The 16,914-nt window shown below is 34.8% G+C and overlaps 1 long non-coding RNA gene across 1 annotated transcript; it reads right to left on the bottom strand.

Annotated features, from left to right (window-relative positions):
* Positions 1–13,476: 13,476 nt before the first annotated feature.
* LOC127862931 (uncharacterized) lies at positions 13,477–14,218 on the bottom strand. Its single transcript, XR_008040870.1, has 2 exons — positions 14,114–14,218; positions 13,477–13,646 (listed from the first exon to the last, which is right to left on the bottom strand). It is a non-coding gene; the product is annotated as an uncharacterized LOC127862931 (long non-coding RNA).
* Positions 14,219–16,914: the final 2,696 nt, after the last annotated feature.

The raw sequence follows: 16,914 nt of genomic DNA, 5'->3' as shown, positions 1-16,914 counted from the left end.
TGTACATTAAATGAGCGATTCTGACCCATATATTTGACCTTTGTCCTTGAAGGATGACCTTGACCTTGACACTCAAAATGTGCAGCTCCATGAGATACATATGCATGCCAAATATCAAGTTGCTATTTTCAAGATTGCAAAAGTTATTGCAAATGTTAAAGTTGGCGCAAACCAACCAACAAACCAACCGACGAACAGACCAACCAACAGACAGGGCAAAAACAATATGTCCCCCACTACTATAGGGGGGGACATAAAAACTATGATTCCTAACGGTCTAAATAATAAACTGCTGTATGACATATATAACATAAACAAAATTTACATATACATTTGATGTTTGTCTATTACTATGTTTTTTTATAAATTATATTATTACTAATAGACTGTTGTATCATCACTGATCCATCTTTGTATTATGTATTATGTAATATTATGTACTATATATTCTTCCGCCAAACGACGTTACGTTATTGTATGACGTTGACGTCACTTCCTTTGTATTTGTTTATATTAATGCACTACTGATGAAGGCTTTGGCCGAAACATGTTTAGTACCTAAGACATTTTAATAAACAGTGAGGTGTTTGTACGATTTATTTCATTTTATTTTAAATATTCAATAAAAATACAAGGTTATCAAAAAAGCTTTTGCCAGTAAATTAGGTAGCACCTTAAATCATAATATGCCATGTTCAACACTTATGAGTACATGTTAAAACACCTACTGGGTAAAAACTAAACAGTACATTGTAACTCCAATATAGTGCGGTCCGTTATAACGCTGTGTCCAATATAACACTGGGGGTGCTTGGATCCCGTTTTTTCTCCAACCTTCCATTTCTGATTCAAATCCATGTTATGCAACTACATGTATTTTCAGAAAATTCAAAGAAGCTGGCGATCACAGCTTGATTGCTTTATCCGTTCGTTTAACTGATTTTAATCGATTAGAAGTTTAACGACACTCGACAGCTAATTGGTGTTAATCTGTTGTGTAATGTCAATAAAGGTGTGAAAACTCGCGAGTCCGTGTTTAATACATGTATTCCCTATCAGAGCGGTTCGGTGCCCTAATTTCAATAAGGTAAGTGCAAGCGTAATAATTATCAAATTAAAGTTATTTAAAACGATTACCTGTTTATGTTTTATATTTATCGTGTATTGTATTTCATTGTATAAACTATGGCTGTGTAAGTGTGTAATTGTTTATTATATGCTATACAAGCTTGATACATAGAAAGATCTTTGTGTATGTTTAATGTTTCAGTACGTATACGAAAAGTAAATAAAAAAATCCTGACGATTTATTTACATGCTAACGCAGTGTAATTGTTAACAGAGATTCACTTAAATTTTTGCCCGTTTTCAGAAAGTCCACCGAAAGCACGTTTGTTACATGCTGCGTATGACACAATAAAACATTACTTTGTACATGTATCGTACTGCATTCAATCTAAATTTAAATTCGCTCGTCCAATGAAAGCTGTGTCCCATAATGCACTGTACTATTTTTCTGAAAAATGGCATAGGCATATGAATATGTTTACGAAATTCGTAAACATATTTCTTGAAATAAATGTTTAACATTATTTTTTCGTAAGTGATGTTGTAATTATATTGGATTATAGGACAAATGTGCACATTAGAAAAGCGGTATATATACTGTTATCGTTCGATTCGATTTATATGCATGTATTTGCGGATGACAACACAGCATGACAATATAAATAAATAAGCTCAAAACTTATAACGCTGTCCGTTTATAACGCTGTTGCGTGGCTTGGACCCCGTCATCCGCGTTATATTGGAGTTACAGTGTATTCACATTTCATTGTCCTATTAATTTTTTTTTAACGATTTTACCACACTGCTGAACTCAATATGAAGACAATATAACAATAAAAAAGAACCCAAGAGACATCAATATTCTCTTTCAACATTATTTTGACCCCAACGTGGTGAAAATTGTTTTTAACAAATGTTACTGACTCATGCCTTATAGAGCTGCAACCATTCACCAACAGCTCAATTCAATTTCGATTTCAGACACTCCGATACTGATTTTTTCGATTCGATTCATCTTCAAACGTAGTCTATCATATATTCACTCTTATGCCTCAAAATTAATATTTCTGTTCAAATGTGATTACAATAAACACATAAAAAAGAATAGCAAATTAGGACTCAATTTTAATTAAAAAAAACTTCTGACTAGAACAGAGCTACAGATAAGCTTTTTAGGGTAATTGGGTAATACCCTTCAAAATAAGAATGAATTGGGTAATGGAAAATATGATTGGGTATCCAAAAGTATGATACCCGCTCATATTAAAAATAATTGGGTATTTGTACCAAAACAAACAATTTAATAGGGTTATGGCAATTAACATTCATTTAGCTTCTCAAAAACTTACCTACATATAGTTGTGTATTCAGTTGAAGTATAGGCTGTTCCATTTTTCTGTGACAAAACAGTCATTTGCTCATTATAACAATTTAACAAACAATAGCACATTCCTTGTGCAATGTTAAATCACATTCTTTGTGTTGTTTCAACAGTTACTGTTCTTAACTGAATAAAACTAATATTTAACATAATAAACAAGTTGTAGTCAGTAAATCATAGTTATTTTTACACTTTCTTAGCTTTCTTAGCAGTGGCTCTGGGTTTGTATTCGGCGAACAGCCTTCTTTTTCTACGCTTTTTCTGCTGCCAGTGCTTTATACAAGGAGTCATGTCCATGAGGACTGGGTCTGGTCCCATCATGCAGATAGTGATCAAAGTGTTGAGCTTTTCTGCACTCAGAGAGGGCCTGTATTTGGTTTTTAGCCTGTTCTGTGTACTAAAACTCCTTTCACATTCAACACTTGTAAGTTCAATGCAGAGAGTCACAGATGCAAGTTTGGCAAAGTTTGGCAGAATGTCATTGTGGAGCAGAATAATACATTTGCGCAGATGTTGAGTTGTAACTTTTGAGTATGCACCACAAATCATGCCTCGAAGTCTGGGCCATTCTTGTTTCAATTCCTCAAAATCTATCAACGGTGGTATTTGCTTTTCTTCTCGGTTTAACCCTTCAATCAGGTTTCCATGTTCAATGGTGACAGTTTTCTCAGTGCCATAGAAGGCTCCTAGGCGCTCAAGTGCTTCATCAGAGTCATTTAAGCTCAACACAGTCATTGGTTCAAAAACTTTTGTCAAGTCATCAAATACATCTGTTTCAGACCTTCTAAATCTAGTTTTCACATTTTTCAAGAGCCTATCAATGTAGCTCAATCTGACATTCTCTATTTCAGAGTTCATATTGGCGGAATATGACAACTTTTCCCCACATAGCAATGCATCACCATTTTGAACAATTATTATTGTTTTCATTTCCTTCAAAAAGTGTCCATCGTTAGTTTTCATGTCTTTTAGTTTGGCAATGGTGCCATCAACTAATGGCCTAAGTTGACTCAACAGAAAATTTTTCTCCTGCAGTTTACAGCATAGGATTGCAAGTTCAGTGTGTACATCCAAAACGAGTGCTGTAATGAGGGCTACCTTGTACGAGTTAAAATATTTGAAGAGGCCTTTAGCCACAGCATTTTTGTCTTCCGTGCACTGACTCAGTGTAGCAAGAACTGAAGCATAGGACTCATACACAGCCTCCACAGCATTTTTTAGGCCTAGCCATCGAACAGAGTATACCTCCTTTATTGTAAGCTCAGCTTCATCTAAAAGTTTTTGGGCATTTTTAAGTGTTTGTGTTCTAGAACTGGAACCACTAATGAAAACGTACAGTGCGCTGAATTTTGTTTTGATTTTATTCATGTAATCATCTTCTTTTATGGCATCAGAACACGCTAAATTCAGCCTGTGAGCAGCACAATGTGTTTGAATGCAAAAAGGAGCGTACTTTGCTTTTAGTTGAACTCCAACACCTGTTTTTTTCCCATCATCACTGCTGCACCATCTGTAGACAGGGATGAGCATGATGCAGGTGGAATGTCCGATTCTTCAAGACAATTAACAACACAATTCACAATTGTGTGAGCACATCCATCTTCAATAGGTAAATTGCACAGAAAATGAGTAACTGGTGTGCCATTCATCACATATCGTATGCATACTGACAATCTCTTTTCAACTGTTATGTCTGTGCTTTCATCAAGCATTAATCCATAAAAATCAGAGCATTTAATGTTTTTCACAACATCAGACTTCAAAACATGTGCAATAGATTTTTGAATTTCAGTAATGGTATCCCAACTGAGATTCTTATATTTAATGTCAACACCATTTGATTCCTGTAACTGAAGCAGTCCATTAATTTTGTCTGATGGAATTTCTGATTTGGCTGCAAAATAGACAGTGTTGAACAATTTCGTGTCTTCAGGTGAAACTTTGATCTCAGGCTCCTCGGCCTCACCACAAACACTTGAGCAGTCTATTGCTGCCAGCTTCACTTCAGACTTCACAACATTTCTGTGCTCAATGCTATCATTATGCCTAACGACACTGGATATCTGAATGTTAGGGGATCCGTCATATGCCCAAACACTTGACAATTTCATGGAGTCTTTTTTCTCTTTGCAAAGTTTACAAATAAGTTTAAACGTGCTTCCTGATTCAACAATCTGCAGCCAAGGAAATTTTTCGACCCACTCATCGAATGTTTTTCGAGTTGTTTTTGATCCGGAATGGGCTGGTACTTTCGTTTTGAAAACCCCATCAACAAGTTCATTTACAATACTTTTGCAAATGTCCACTGAACAAAAAATCGAATTGATAAGGTCATTTACAATACCCTTCGCAATTTTTTCGCCATCAAATTCATTAACCACCAAAAAGGAATCAATGCAGGTTTTTTGTATTTTGTGTGGAAGTTTACGTCTTCCTCGAGACGCCATTTTTTTACGCATGTGTTATCATCTAAATGCTTGGGGAAATACCTTACAATATAAAACAAAGCTTGTCGATTAAGACTTGAGTCAATACGGCCAACCCAAAACGGGAATTTTCTTTACGCATAGACGGCGGCTCGAATTGGGTATCGGCGATTTGTTTTGCGTACCGGTGCGCTTCGATTTTGAAAGAATTGCGTATCCACTTTTTTTTTATTGCGTATTTACGCAAATACACAGCTTATCTGTAGCTCTGGACTAGAAGATTGTGTTGATTACACAATAATATAAACAAGAGCACCGCCTTGCGGGTGCAGACCGCTCATCTATTTTCTTTTTAAAGGTGAAGGGACTCTCAATTTCAATCACAAAGGAGGGAGGGGTGGAGTGAAGAGGGTGTATAGTGTGGGGGTGTGGACATTTATAACATTATCATCCAAAAATGCGGAAAAAAAATGCAAAAAAAAAAATAAAATTTGGGGGGATGGGGGGGTATAGTGTGAGGGTGTGGTGGTCATTTGTGAAATGATCTTTAAAAAAAAATTAGGGGGGGAGGGGATTCTTGGGTGCGATGGTTGGACGGTATTTCAAAAATAAAATAATAAAAATAAATATTTGTGTTTTTTAACCGTTTCAAAAAAAATATTTGGGTGGGGGGTGGGGTGGGGGGGTATAGTGTGAGGGTGTGGTGGTCATTTGTGAGATGATGTTAAAAAAAAATTGCGGGGGGATTCGGGGGGAGGGGGGGAGGGCACGGGGGATGGTTTGGGTGGAGTCTATTGTGGTATGTCAGGTAAGAGTAGTTTTGTCAAAGTATCAATCAAATCTAATCATTAATAAAGAAGTTATGGCAATTTTAGCAAAATTTGATAATTTGACCTTGAGAGTCAAGGTCATTCAAAGGTCAAGGTAAAATTCAACTTGCCAGGTACAGTAACCTCATGATAGCATGAAAGTATTTGAAGTTTAAAAGCAATAGCCTTGATACTTTAGAAGTAAACTGGATCGAAACACAAAATTTTACCATATATTCAAAGTGACTAAGTCAAAATAGGGCCAAAATTCCGTAAAAATGACAACCAGAGTTATGCAACTTGTCCTTTTACTGTCCCCTTATGATAGTTTGCAAGTGTTCCTAGTATGAAAGCAATATCTATGATACTTTAGGGGTAAAGTGGACCAAAACACAAAACTTATCCAAATTTTCAATTTTCTAAGTATAAAGGGTCCATAATTCCGTCCAAATGCCAGTCAGAGTTACATAACTTTGCCTGCACAGTCCCCTTATGATAGTTAATAAGTGTTGCAAGTATGACGGCAATAGCGTTGATACTGTAGGAATAAAGTGGACCTAAACACAAAACTTAACCAAAATTTTAAATTTTCTAAGTATAAAAAGGGCACATAATTCTGTCAAAATGCCAGTCAGAGTTACATATCTTTGCCTGCACAGTCCCCTTATGATAATTAGTAAGTGTTGCTTAACCAAAACTTTCAATTTTCTAAGTATAAAAAGGTCACATAATTCTGTCAAAATGCACGCCAGAGTTATTTAACTTTGCCTGCCCAGTCCCCTCATGACAGTTAGTAAGTGTACCAAGTTTGAATGCAATAGCATTGATACTTTATGAGAAAAGTGGACCTAAACGCAAAACTTAACCGGAGGCCAACGCCGACGCCCAGTTGATGACAAAAGCTCATAATTTTTTTTCAAAAAATAGATGAGCTAAAAATAAATAAATAATCATAAGAACGTATATGGAATCAGTTGAATGGTAGTACTATCACTATTATACTTTTACCCAAAACCGCTATAAGCATGTCTACCATTGTGCCATGACAGCATCTACTGTTACCTGTAAGACAAATCACATTCTCTAATAAACTTAACAAAATTCCAACAGATATAGAACTACTTTTCTGGCTGGCGACTTGAGTAGTTGCACTTGTGCGACCTCTTAGTCTTGCTAAATCAACGTTATGTTTGCATTTGACATATTGAATTAGATTAGTGGTTGAGCTGGACTTAACGTACGCCACATCCGTGAAGCACAGTTTACACTTTGCTTTATTGGTAGGGCTACCATCCCGAAACCCAAAATACTGCCACACTTTTGTTTTTAGCTTCTTAGGCGCATCTGACAATTTCAATTTGTCGGCAACAACTTGTTCAGTCATTTTGACGCTTTTTCCGAAAGTAGACCGTAACAGGCTTATTGATTGGATGACTAAAGTAATAAGCAACCAATCCCGCGCGTCGTAATTACAGGTAAAGATAAAACCTACATCTTCCTGTATCAATAGTCAGAATACAGCGCGCTTTACGTATCTATGTTTATATATGTGTCGTGTTCTGTGAAATCTGGTCATAATGCATGTGCGTAAAGTGTCGTCCCAGATTAGCCTCTGCAGTCCGCACAGGCTAATCAGGGGCGACACTTTCGGCCTAAACTTGATTTGCGGTAAGGAGGGACTTCCTTGAAACTAAAAATACTATTAAAGCGGAAAGTGTTGTCCCTGATGAGCCTGTGCAAACTGCACAGGCTCATCTGGGACGACACTTAACGCACATGAATTAAGCCCAGTTTTCTCAGAACAAGAAACATATGTATATATGTTAAAAAATCGAATCGAATTTGGTAGGTTTGGTATCGTAATCGAATCGAAGCATTTCAAGTCGATTTTCGATGAATCGGATCGAATCGTTGCAGCTCTAATGCCTTAATCATATCATCCTAATGATATTTTTTTGTTGTTGAAAAGTTTGATGAAAATCCTTCAATAAGTAAAATGAATATAGAAAAGACAGGAACATATGCTCAAACTTTTTATGTATGACCTTCACCTCCAGCCAGCGTGACTGAGTCATTTCTTATGCTCATTATCTCAATGGCCTAATAATTGTAGACAAGTTTCAGGAAAACCATTTAATCTGTATATGATATATACACCAGACACAAAAATAGAGGCTAAAACGTTTGACCATGAAGTATGACATTGACCATAAGCGTGCCTTACTTATGTTATCTTCGAATCATCTCAATAACATAAACATGGCTATAACAAACCTTTAAAGGTTGTAAGAGATACGGCCCAATAAAATGTCACGGTATAATGTACATCAGCAGCGTCTACAGCAATGTTATATTCAGCGGAAAAAATGACAGCACGTGTCAATTCAGTATCAATTGTAGCAGTGTTAACATCACTGCCATTATCAGCAGCAGCAACATATATAGCAACAGTCAATAGTGTTAGTATAACTGCAACCATAATAATTGACAGCGGCATGTATCATAATCAACAACAGCAATACGAAGCAACACAGTTAATGACTTTGTCATATTATCAGCGCTTACAACAGCAAACGCAGCAGTATAATGACATCCCCTTCATAAATGATGTTACTTGAGCCAGGACCAGAACAGAAAAAATGACCAGACCAAAAAAGTAATTTTCAAGTATTTAACAATGAATTAAGTTAAATGAATTAAGTTTTAAGCAAATCTTCAACTACGCTAACGTCATTGAGCCCAAACCAGTTTTCTATGTTAGGCAAAATAACCTTTACCCAACTGGTCCAAAATGCTAATAAACAAAGTTGTTGCACGAAAACAAATGTATAGACCATGTTTGTGGACCTCCAATGAATTTCACCTTGCATCGTTACCTGACTTTTCTCTAAGTACAACTAGGGGCGTAATCACGCCATAAGGCTTGTTTAATAATTAGTCTTAAAAAGTGATTGCTTAAAAAAATGAACAAATATGTAGTTTAATGTCAATATCAAAAGTACAGATAGAGATATGAAGTTGTTGCGAGCCTAAACAATTTACCCAAAATTTCCAAGAGTGAAAGAAAATAATTATGCTAAATTACAGGGCAGAGTTATGAGCCTTTTAATTTTTTCAGAGACCAAAAATGATGATACAAAAGGCATGCGTGAAGTTTTTCGTCATTCTTAAAGTCCTAGTAATTGATTTTAAATAGTGGCCCCAAACACATGTCAAAAATACAAGCTAAAAACCTATAATTAAAACCAAGTAGACACGATATTTATGATACAATATGTTTTGGCATTGTTCAAAAATCAAAGCAGGAGTCAAAAAAATATATACAGCTGGACCTGATAAACTTAAAACGTATGTCTGAGCCTTAAAGCTGAGTATTGTTACTGGTTACCTTAAGAATAATAATTACCACTTGGCAATAAATGACACTCTATATGAAATCAATCTAATCTGCTTGTAAACACGACCACACACAGTGTTTTATCAATGACAAATGAAAAATTAATTCAACACAGGCTTTTTCCAATGCATCGGAACCGATGGACATTAACTTCCATAGAAGTGTTTCTACAATGCTAGATTTTCTGATCATTATTAAACGACGCTCGAGCAAGCGCTTGTAACCTGTGATCAAACTGTAATTTACAACATCGTGTGGCCAACCTTGACAATATCATCTTCTTGAATTTGATATGATGTTTGCTGTAAAACTATTCTACTCAGTAATCTGTTCAGACATCAGCGCTCAGACCATCAGCGCTCAGACATCAGGAAACACGTTTTCTACAAAGAGGTGTATTACAATAGGTATACTTGCCAAAGATTAATACTGATTTTTCCCAAACATTTTCATCATACACAATTTGTTTTCATTAAGGGAAGGGTTTGACATATTTGTAAAAAACACTAAAAATTGTATAATCAAAATTAAAAATCCAAATGTTATCTGCACTATGAAGTTTTTATTCAGCAACATTTTATTTATTGAAACATTAAATCCCACGCTTTGAATGAGGAAGACGCTAATCTGTAAATGAAGTATATTGTTTGCATGCTTTTTACAAAGACATATGAACTGTTTATTTGCATTAGTTTATTAGCAGTTAAATCAAGCCATTTGTTTCGGTCATCAATCATTTTAATACATGCATGTGCAATTACTAACATAAAAGTATTTCTTTTTTGAAGAATATTTAACATGCGCAAAGAACACTGGATGCAACATACAATAGGTAGTTAAATAACGTGTTTGAGATTGCCAATATATGCCTATGCAAATATACCTACATGAATAAACGGACAAGTTGCATTAGTATATTACATCGCGACGGGTCTATGTAAATGAATTGTTGGAAATCAATATAAGAACAAAACAGGAATAAAAATGAATGTGGTTTAATAGTCTCAAGTAAATCAGACGTTGATAAAGAACATGCAGACGGTTGTTTGTTTTAAGTCACAAAAGGGTTATCACCTTTTGCATGAACCCCCTTTCGCGGTGTTGTGAAGCTCAGTGCCTGGAAACAGTTTCTTTGGTGAAGTCTGACATATATTATTCATTTGAATACTATGCCACATTTGGAAAACATAGATTGGGAATGTCTGACGTATTGCTGAAGGTCTTGATTAGGCACGTCAGACTTTAACTTTATATAGGACTTTGTTCCTCAATCTTGGGAGGTATATACTTGTTTAATACACTTTAAGTTAGAAAATAACATAAATATTTACTTGCCTAACAATTGCTTTTACAACAATTCTTCATCAACTTTAAACTTTAATATTTTCCTAATTCTGAAAAATGCAATCTTCCAACAGAAATCATGCACTATATGGATTTGTTGTGAATCGTTGGTCTGCTTAATTGTGTATTTTCACAAAATATAATCAAGAACATGTAACACTCTAAGTCACGTTTAATGAAGAGTCATGCAGGAGATTGTTTCTTTAAATTACTACATATGTTTATCGTTGGGCACATGAACATTATCTAGCCGAGAGAATTATACTGGCATTTGAGACATCAATTTATCAAACACGAATATTATAACCTTGAACATTTGAATTTAATAATATATTGCAAGCACTTCATGTGACTTAAATAAAACTTTTTTACAACCTGCCACATGTCTGATAAAAGGGAGTTTCACATAACATCACACACACGCAATAAATCAATGCTATAAGTGAACACATAAATGTCTTTGAGGCATTCTGAAAACACTCAAAAAATCTCCAAAATGTTTGCCTAAGACACTTGAAACATCAAAAAACTGGCCTACAGAGCCCAAACAAACGTACAAGAGCTTATAAATCTCAGCACAAATAAACAAAATATACTTGGCATTATTTACATAAACTTCTTTTAAGAAGATGATTATAAATATTGCTCTGTTTTACTGTTTTCATAGTCAACATCAATGTAAACTCGTGTTCCCTCATGTAAAAAGATCATAAATATGGAATCGTTCAGTACTTAACAGCCGATTTGGAGGAATGAGTGCTGATTTAAGAGTTTTTTTAGTTTTTAGAACAGGCTGTCGCATGGATCTGATCCTAATGAAAATGGTTTCAAACCGGTGATTGCATGACTTGTCCCGTATCTCATTAATAGCATTGTTTTCCATGAATGAAGAAAACAATCATTCACTCTTATAGTCTTGTTTCACATGTATATATATACCATATTAAAATTCATATTGAAAGTTACAAACTCATCTATACAGTTGATTTATAAAGTAGCACATCAAATAACCAAACAAATTGTAATAAAACTCATACATGTGTATTGCCGTACGTCTTAAACAATAAATTTTAGATAGATTGTTAATTTAATTCTCTCAAACATGCATCTACTACTTTCCAATTAAACATGTTTTATTTGCATGTTTTCAAAACTGTGCCCTTTGCTCCCATGGTGTGTACAGTCAAACCAAATGTAGGCTCCCATGGTGTGTACAGTCAAACCAAATGTAGGCATGCTCCTGGATGTGTCAAATCACATTAATCAGTAGACATTTCTGTTGTAAAATGATCATTGGTAAAAAATTTAGTATTTATGTAGTTGTTAATGCAAAAAAATGGTCTTTTGGCAAAAGACATACTTCATACTGCCTGAGCGATACATTGTTAAATGAATAATAAAACAATTGCTTGAAGGAACATACAAAAAATTAAATAAAATGTGTCAATAATTGTTGTTATACATTTTCAATTAGGCAATTAAAATATCTCAAAATCGCCAGACAAAACACATCTTATATCATGTGATTGTTCTAGTTCAAAATATAATTATAGTCGAGTTGGTCATGTTATTACTGGGGATCTTAACTTTGTTGAAATGCAAAACCTAAGAAATTTACTGCAACAAGGTCCTAAGTAAAGACTTGTTAGTCCAATTGATTTTCAAAGTAGGATAACAATGAAAAATAAAAGAATAATTGGGAGGGGGGATTATGAGGTGGGGCGTGGGGGATTGTTTGGGTAGAGTCCGTTGTGGTATATCAGGTAAGTGTTGGTTTGTCATAGTATCAATCAAATCTGATAATAAATAAACAAGTAATGGCGATTTTAGCAAAATTTAATAATTTGATCTTACGAGTCAATGTTGTTCAAAGGTGAAGGTCAAATTTAACTTGCCAGGTACAGTACCCTATGATATTAAGAAAGTATTTAAAGTTTAAAGCAATAGCGATTATACTTCAGAAATACAGTGTATCTAGACAAAACAAACAACAAAATATTCAAAAACAAAAAGGGCCATAATTCCATCAAAATGCAAAACATAGTTATGCAACTTGTCATGTACAGTCCACCTATGACAGTAAGCGACTTTTCCAAGTGTGAAAGCTATGCAATTTAAAGAGTAATGTGTACCAAAACACAAAAAAAAACCGAAAATTCATTTTTCTAAGTATAAAAAGGGCGATAATTCTGTCTAAATTCCAGTCAGAGTAACATAACTTTTCCTGTATAGTCACCTTTTGATAGTAAGTAAGTGTTGCAAGAATGAAAGAAATAGCTTAGATACTTTAGGAATACAGAGGACAAACACAATACTTCACCAAATCTTCAATTTTCTAAGTATAAAAGTGGCCATAATTCCGTAAAATGCCAGTCAGAGTTACATTACTTTGCCTGCACAGTCCCTTTATGATAGTTAGAACGTGTTATAAGTATGAAAGTTATAGCTTTGACACTTCAGGAATAAAGTGTACCTTAATACAAAACTTGACCAAATTTTGAATTGTCTAAGTATAAAAAGGATCAAAATCATGTCAAAATGCCAGTCAGAGTTACATTACTTGACCTGCACAGTCCCCTTATGATAGTGAGTGTTGTAAGTATGAAAGCAATAGCTTTGATACATCAAGAATAAAGTGGACCTAAACCCAAAACTTAACCAAATTTTTATCTGTTTTTAACATTAAAAGGACACATAATTCTGTCAAAATGCCAGCCAGAGTTATCTAACTTTTCCTGGTTAGTCCCCTCATGATAGTAAGTAAGTGTGCCATGTTTGAATGCAAAAGCTTTGTTACTTTATGAGAAAAGTGGACCTAAACACAAAACTTAACCGGACTCCGACGCAAACGCCAACCCTCAGATGATGACAATAGCTCATTTTTATTTTAAATAGATGAGCTAAAAGAAGGCACTCAGGGTTCCCTCTGGGCTTTCAAAAGTTGTCGCCACTTACTTTCGCCAAATTAAAAAAGTTGTCGCCACACTGGGGCAACATTTGGGCGATGAAGATCATGTTATTATAATACCAAAAAAAAATGAGCATTTACAGTATGTTAAAGGAATTGATTTAATAACAGTAGTATTTATAATAACAACACATTTAAAATTGTTCATTAAATAAAGGCACATTCAATCAGTTGTAACTCTTGTTGATTGACACCTTCTTAGCAGCCTGAATATGTTGCCACAGTATTGGTGCTTCATAAGCTCTATGGTATTCTGAAAATACAAAAAGGGAGATATAATATTAATATTAAACTAATAATAATCAATTAATGTGTAGTATATAAATAATATAAATGTGCTTAACTATGTTTACCTTTCTTAAAACAGTACATTCGGTAGTGAGTGAATTGATAAGTGATGAGGATATAAAGAGTTTACACAGCATAGATTGTGTGTTGGAAATCATATTGAAGGAAATAAAATTCTGATAAACAACTGTCTTTTGTTTGGTTTTTATTTGTTAGCTGGTGAATGTTAGGGAGGGGAACGTTTGCATTTTGAATGAGTCTCAAAATAAGCAGAATCCAATGTTCACTTTTTAAAAGTCGTTTTACACTCTGAACTTGCCATTTTGACGAGTGAAAGAGAAATATGTCACTGTTTAAATAGAACCAATACATGTAAAATGTTTTACTATTTTCTATAATTACACCCGATTTCTAAAAACAATCGATACTTACCTTTTTGATTGTCATTGTTGTCAATTAAATGGTCTTGAATCTGCTTCGAACACTGTGACAAACACTTCACATTTAAGCGCAAAGTCGGCATATTTCAATATTGCCTTATTTCTGATGCAATAAAACTGCCGACCAATTAAGATAACTTGCAACAACACTCCAGATAATCGCAATTATCACCATAACATGCCACTTTGCGGTAGTATGCAGTCAGCTCCACGCTCCATTAAAAAAACTGCTGTATCGCTTACATAATGGAAATCTACAGTATTACGACTGCCGTAAAGCGGCTGGTAAACACAGCGTCTTTTGTCATTTTAAGAAAATATAAATGCAGAAAAATGACGATTTTTTTTTAAATCGCCATTTACGAAATTTTGTCGCCAGATTTTTTATTTTGTTGCAATTGGCGCCAATGGCGATCGACAGCGGGAACCCTGGGCACTGACTGATTTCGCCGCAATGCTTTGCATCTGTCCGCCGAGGCAAGTCGATGCGCATCATAAAATAAAAATCTTTTTTAAATGATTAGTTGGTCAATACATTTTAAAAGAACAATTATACTTATATTTAAAATCATAATAAATTTAATGTATCTATTACTGCATACTTACTATTTTTCCTATCGCTATAACCCGATAATCCAGTATAGTCCAGTTTTAAAGCAAATTCTGGAAATATTTACAATAAAAGTTCTCATGAATTTCAAGAAATACAAACATTCGCCATTATTCTTTTTGTGTCAAATAAATTGTGCATTATTAATTGTTTCTATTTAAAGATGTGATGAAATAACATCCAATCGGGGCGTTTGTTTTTTCCACTGAACACGTGTAAATCGCCTGATGGGATATTAATGTTTTTATACAAAACAAAATACACCCACATTTTCCATGCGACGGTCTATATGTCTGCATAATTTTCGTCCGCTTTTGAGACAAAGGAGACAAAAATGATAAAGCACTGTTTATTTGACGATTGAATTTAATTGTTAATGTTGTGTTAGCATTAAAATTCGGAAGCTTGTTTTGGATTACAAATTGAATAATGCTCTTTTGAGAATTGAACGAAACATTTACAGTTGTGCGTAATTAATTCAACGATTATTTGTTTAGGAACATTACGTGTCAAATTTGAGGACGTGATATTATATAAATAAGCTTCAAAGCATCAAATACTTATCAAATCCGCTTATTGAAACGTGAAAATAATAACTTTAGTCTATTAAAGTAGCGTAAATCTAGGCTTTGACGCTTCACAAATGTACATGTAGGTGTATATCTTTGCACTCAATCTGCCACCAACGTATGCGGCGGGTTTATTCCGCGAAAGTACGCAAGGTTAATACAGACATGGCGTCGTTGCGTGCATCCATGCCGCGTGCCTCGGCGATACGACACGTGAACACACGACGCGGCTGTTGAGTACCAACATTCTGGCCGTGGCGTGACCGAGGATTATGTTTGTTCTGCGTTGGTTTTACTGTATATACTACAATTAAGTTCTGTTTGAATTGAAACCCACTTTAAAACCTCTTGTTTGTATGATGCCTGGTTATTAATGACACTGGCTAACACCATAACAGACAATTTTTAACTCCCATGAATAAGAACTACTAATCATTGTGTATTGACCAACAAACAATAGTAAACAAAGATTTATTGAAGAGTGTGAGCATGCCTCACAAGTATATGCTCATCAGCAGGGATCATATTTTTTTCGGTTTTGTCGGTCCTAGACCGATTGGGGTCATGAAAGACCGATTGAAAATCCCAAACAGTCGGTCCGATTCTATTTGCTATTAAAATTCTCATTCATGAAATCGATTACACAGTGTACATGCTAACACACCCTTATGACATTCTTATCTCGATAAGATGTGATAAACCATTCGCTGCAGTCTCTAAACCGGTCAGGACCGGTTTATTGCACGTCAGACCAAGAACCAAAAACTTGTGAACAGCGGATTAAAGACGCATCCGAAAAGACGCGTCTGAACGCACGCGCTGTAACTAAACAAAAAATGCCGATACATTTTCCACCAGCGTAATAATCCGGTAATATAATTATGAATGAAAGTCGCGGATCTGATCGAGAGAACAGCCGAAAGTTATTTTTATGGGCGGAACTTCACATAAAATAGTACACAAGAAAAATAATATACATTGAATAAATCTTTAGTAAAACCGTGTTAGAATTGAAATAATTCGTGTACTTTATACTTTGTTGTTGAATAACTCACGACTGGAAAATTAGATGCGTGGTTTCAAATGCTTCGCTCTCGTGATTAAATCCCTACGCATCTAAACTATCGGCCGTGGGTTATTTGACAACACATTATTTATTAAATATTTGGTTGTTGTTGTCAGTAGCCAACCTACGCACAGACATTTGTTTGGTTCAGTGCATGTTTGTAAGCTATTATTGAGTCGACAACAATTTAAAACATCGGTATAGACTTACACAGATTTATAATATTGACAACTTTGAAAAAAGTCTGATAAAACAGCACACAAAACAACAATGAAATACCAAATGATAAAACCAGTTGAGAAAACACGTTCCGTTTAAAAAAAATGCCTAAGGGAATTTTACTTGTACATGTATTATACCACCTTCATGAATGGCAAAATCAATGGTATATATTTTAACGTAATTTGTCATGATTTCGGATATACATTTTCGGATAGTTTTTCCCATTTATATCCGGACCGATTGATGTTGCGGGAAAATATGATCCCTGCTCATCAGATAGGCAATACATTATCTTAAAACCAGATGATCATCTAAATACAACTTCT

The sequence above is a fragment of the Dreissena polymorpha genome, chromosome 1 (genome assembly GCF_020536995.1).
Source record: "Dreissena polymorpha isolate Duluth1 chromosome 1, UMN_Dpol_1.0, whole genome shotgun sequence".
In the NCBI taxonomy this organism is placed as follows: domain Eukaryota; kingdom Metazoa; phylum Mollusca; class Bivalvia; order Myida; family Dreissenidae; genus Dreissena; species Dreissena polymorpha.
This window is presented reverse-complemented; position numbering and strand designations above follow the sequence as displayed.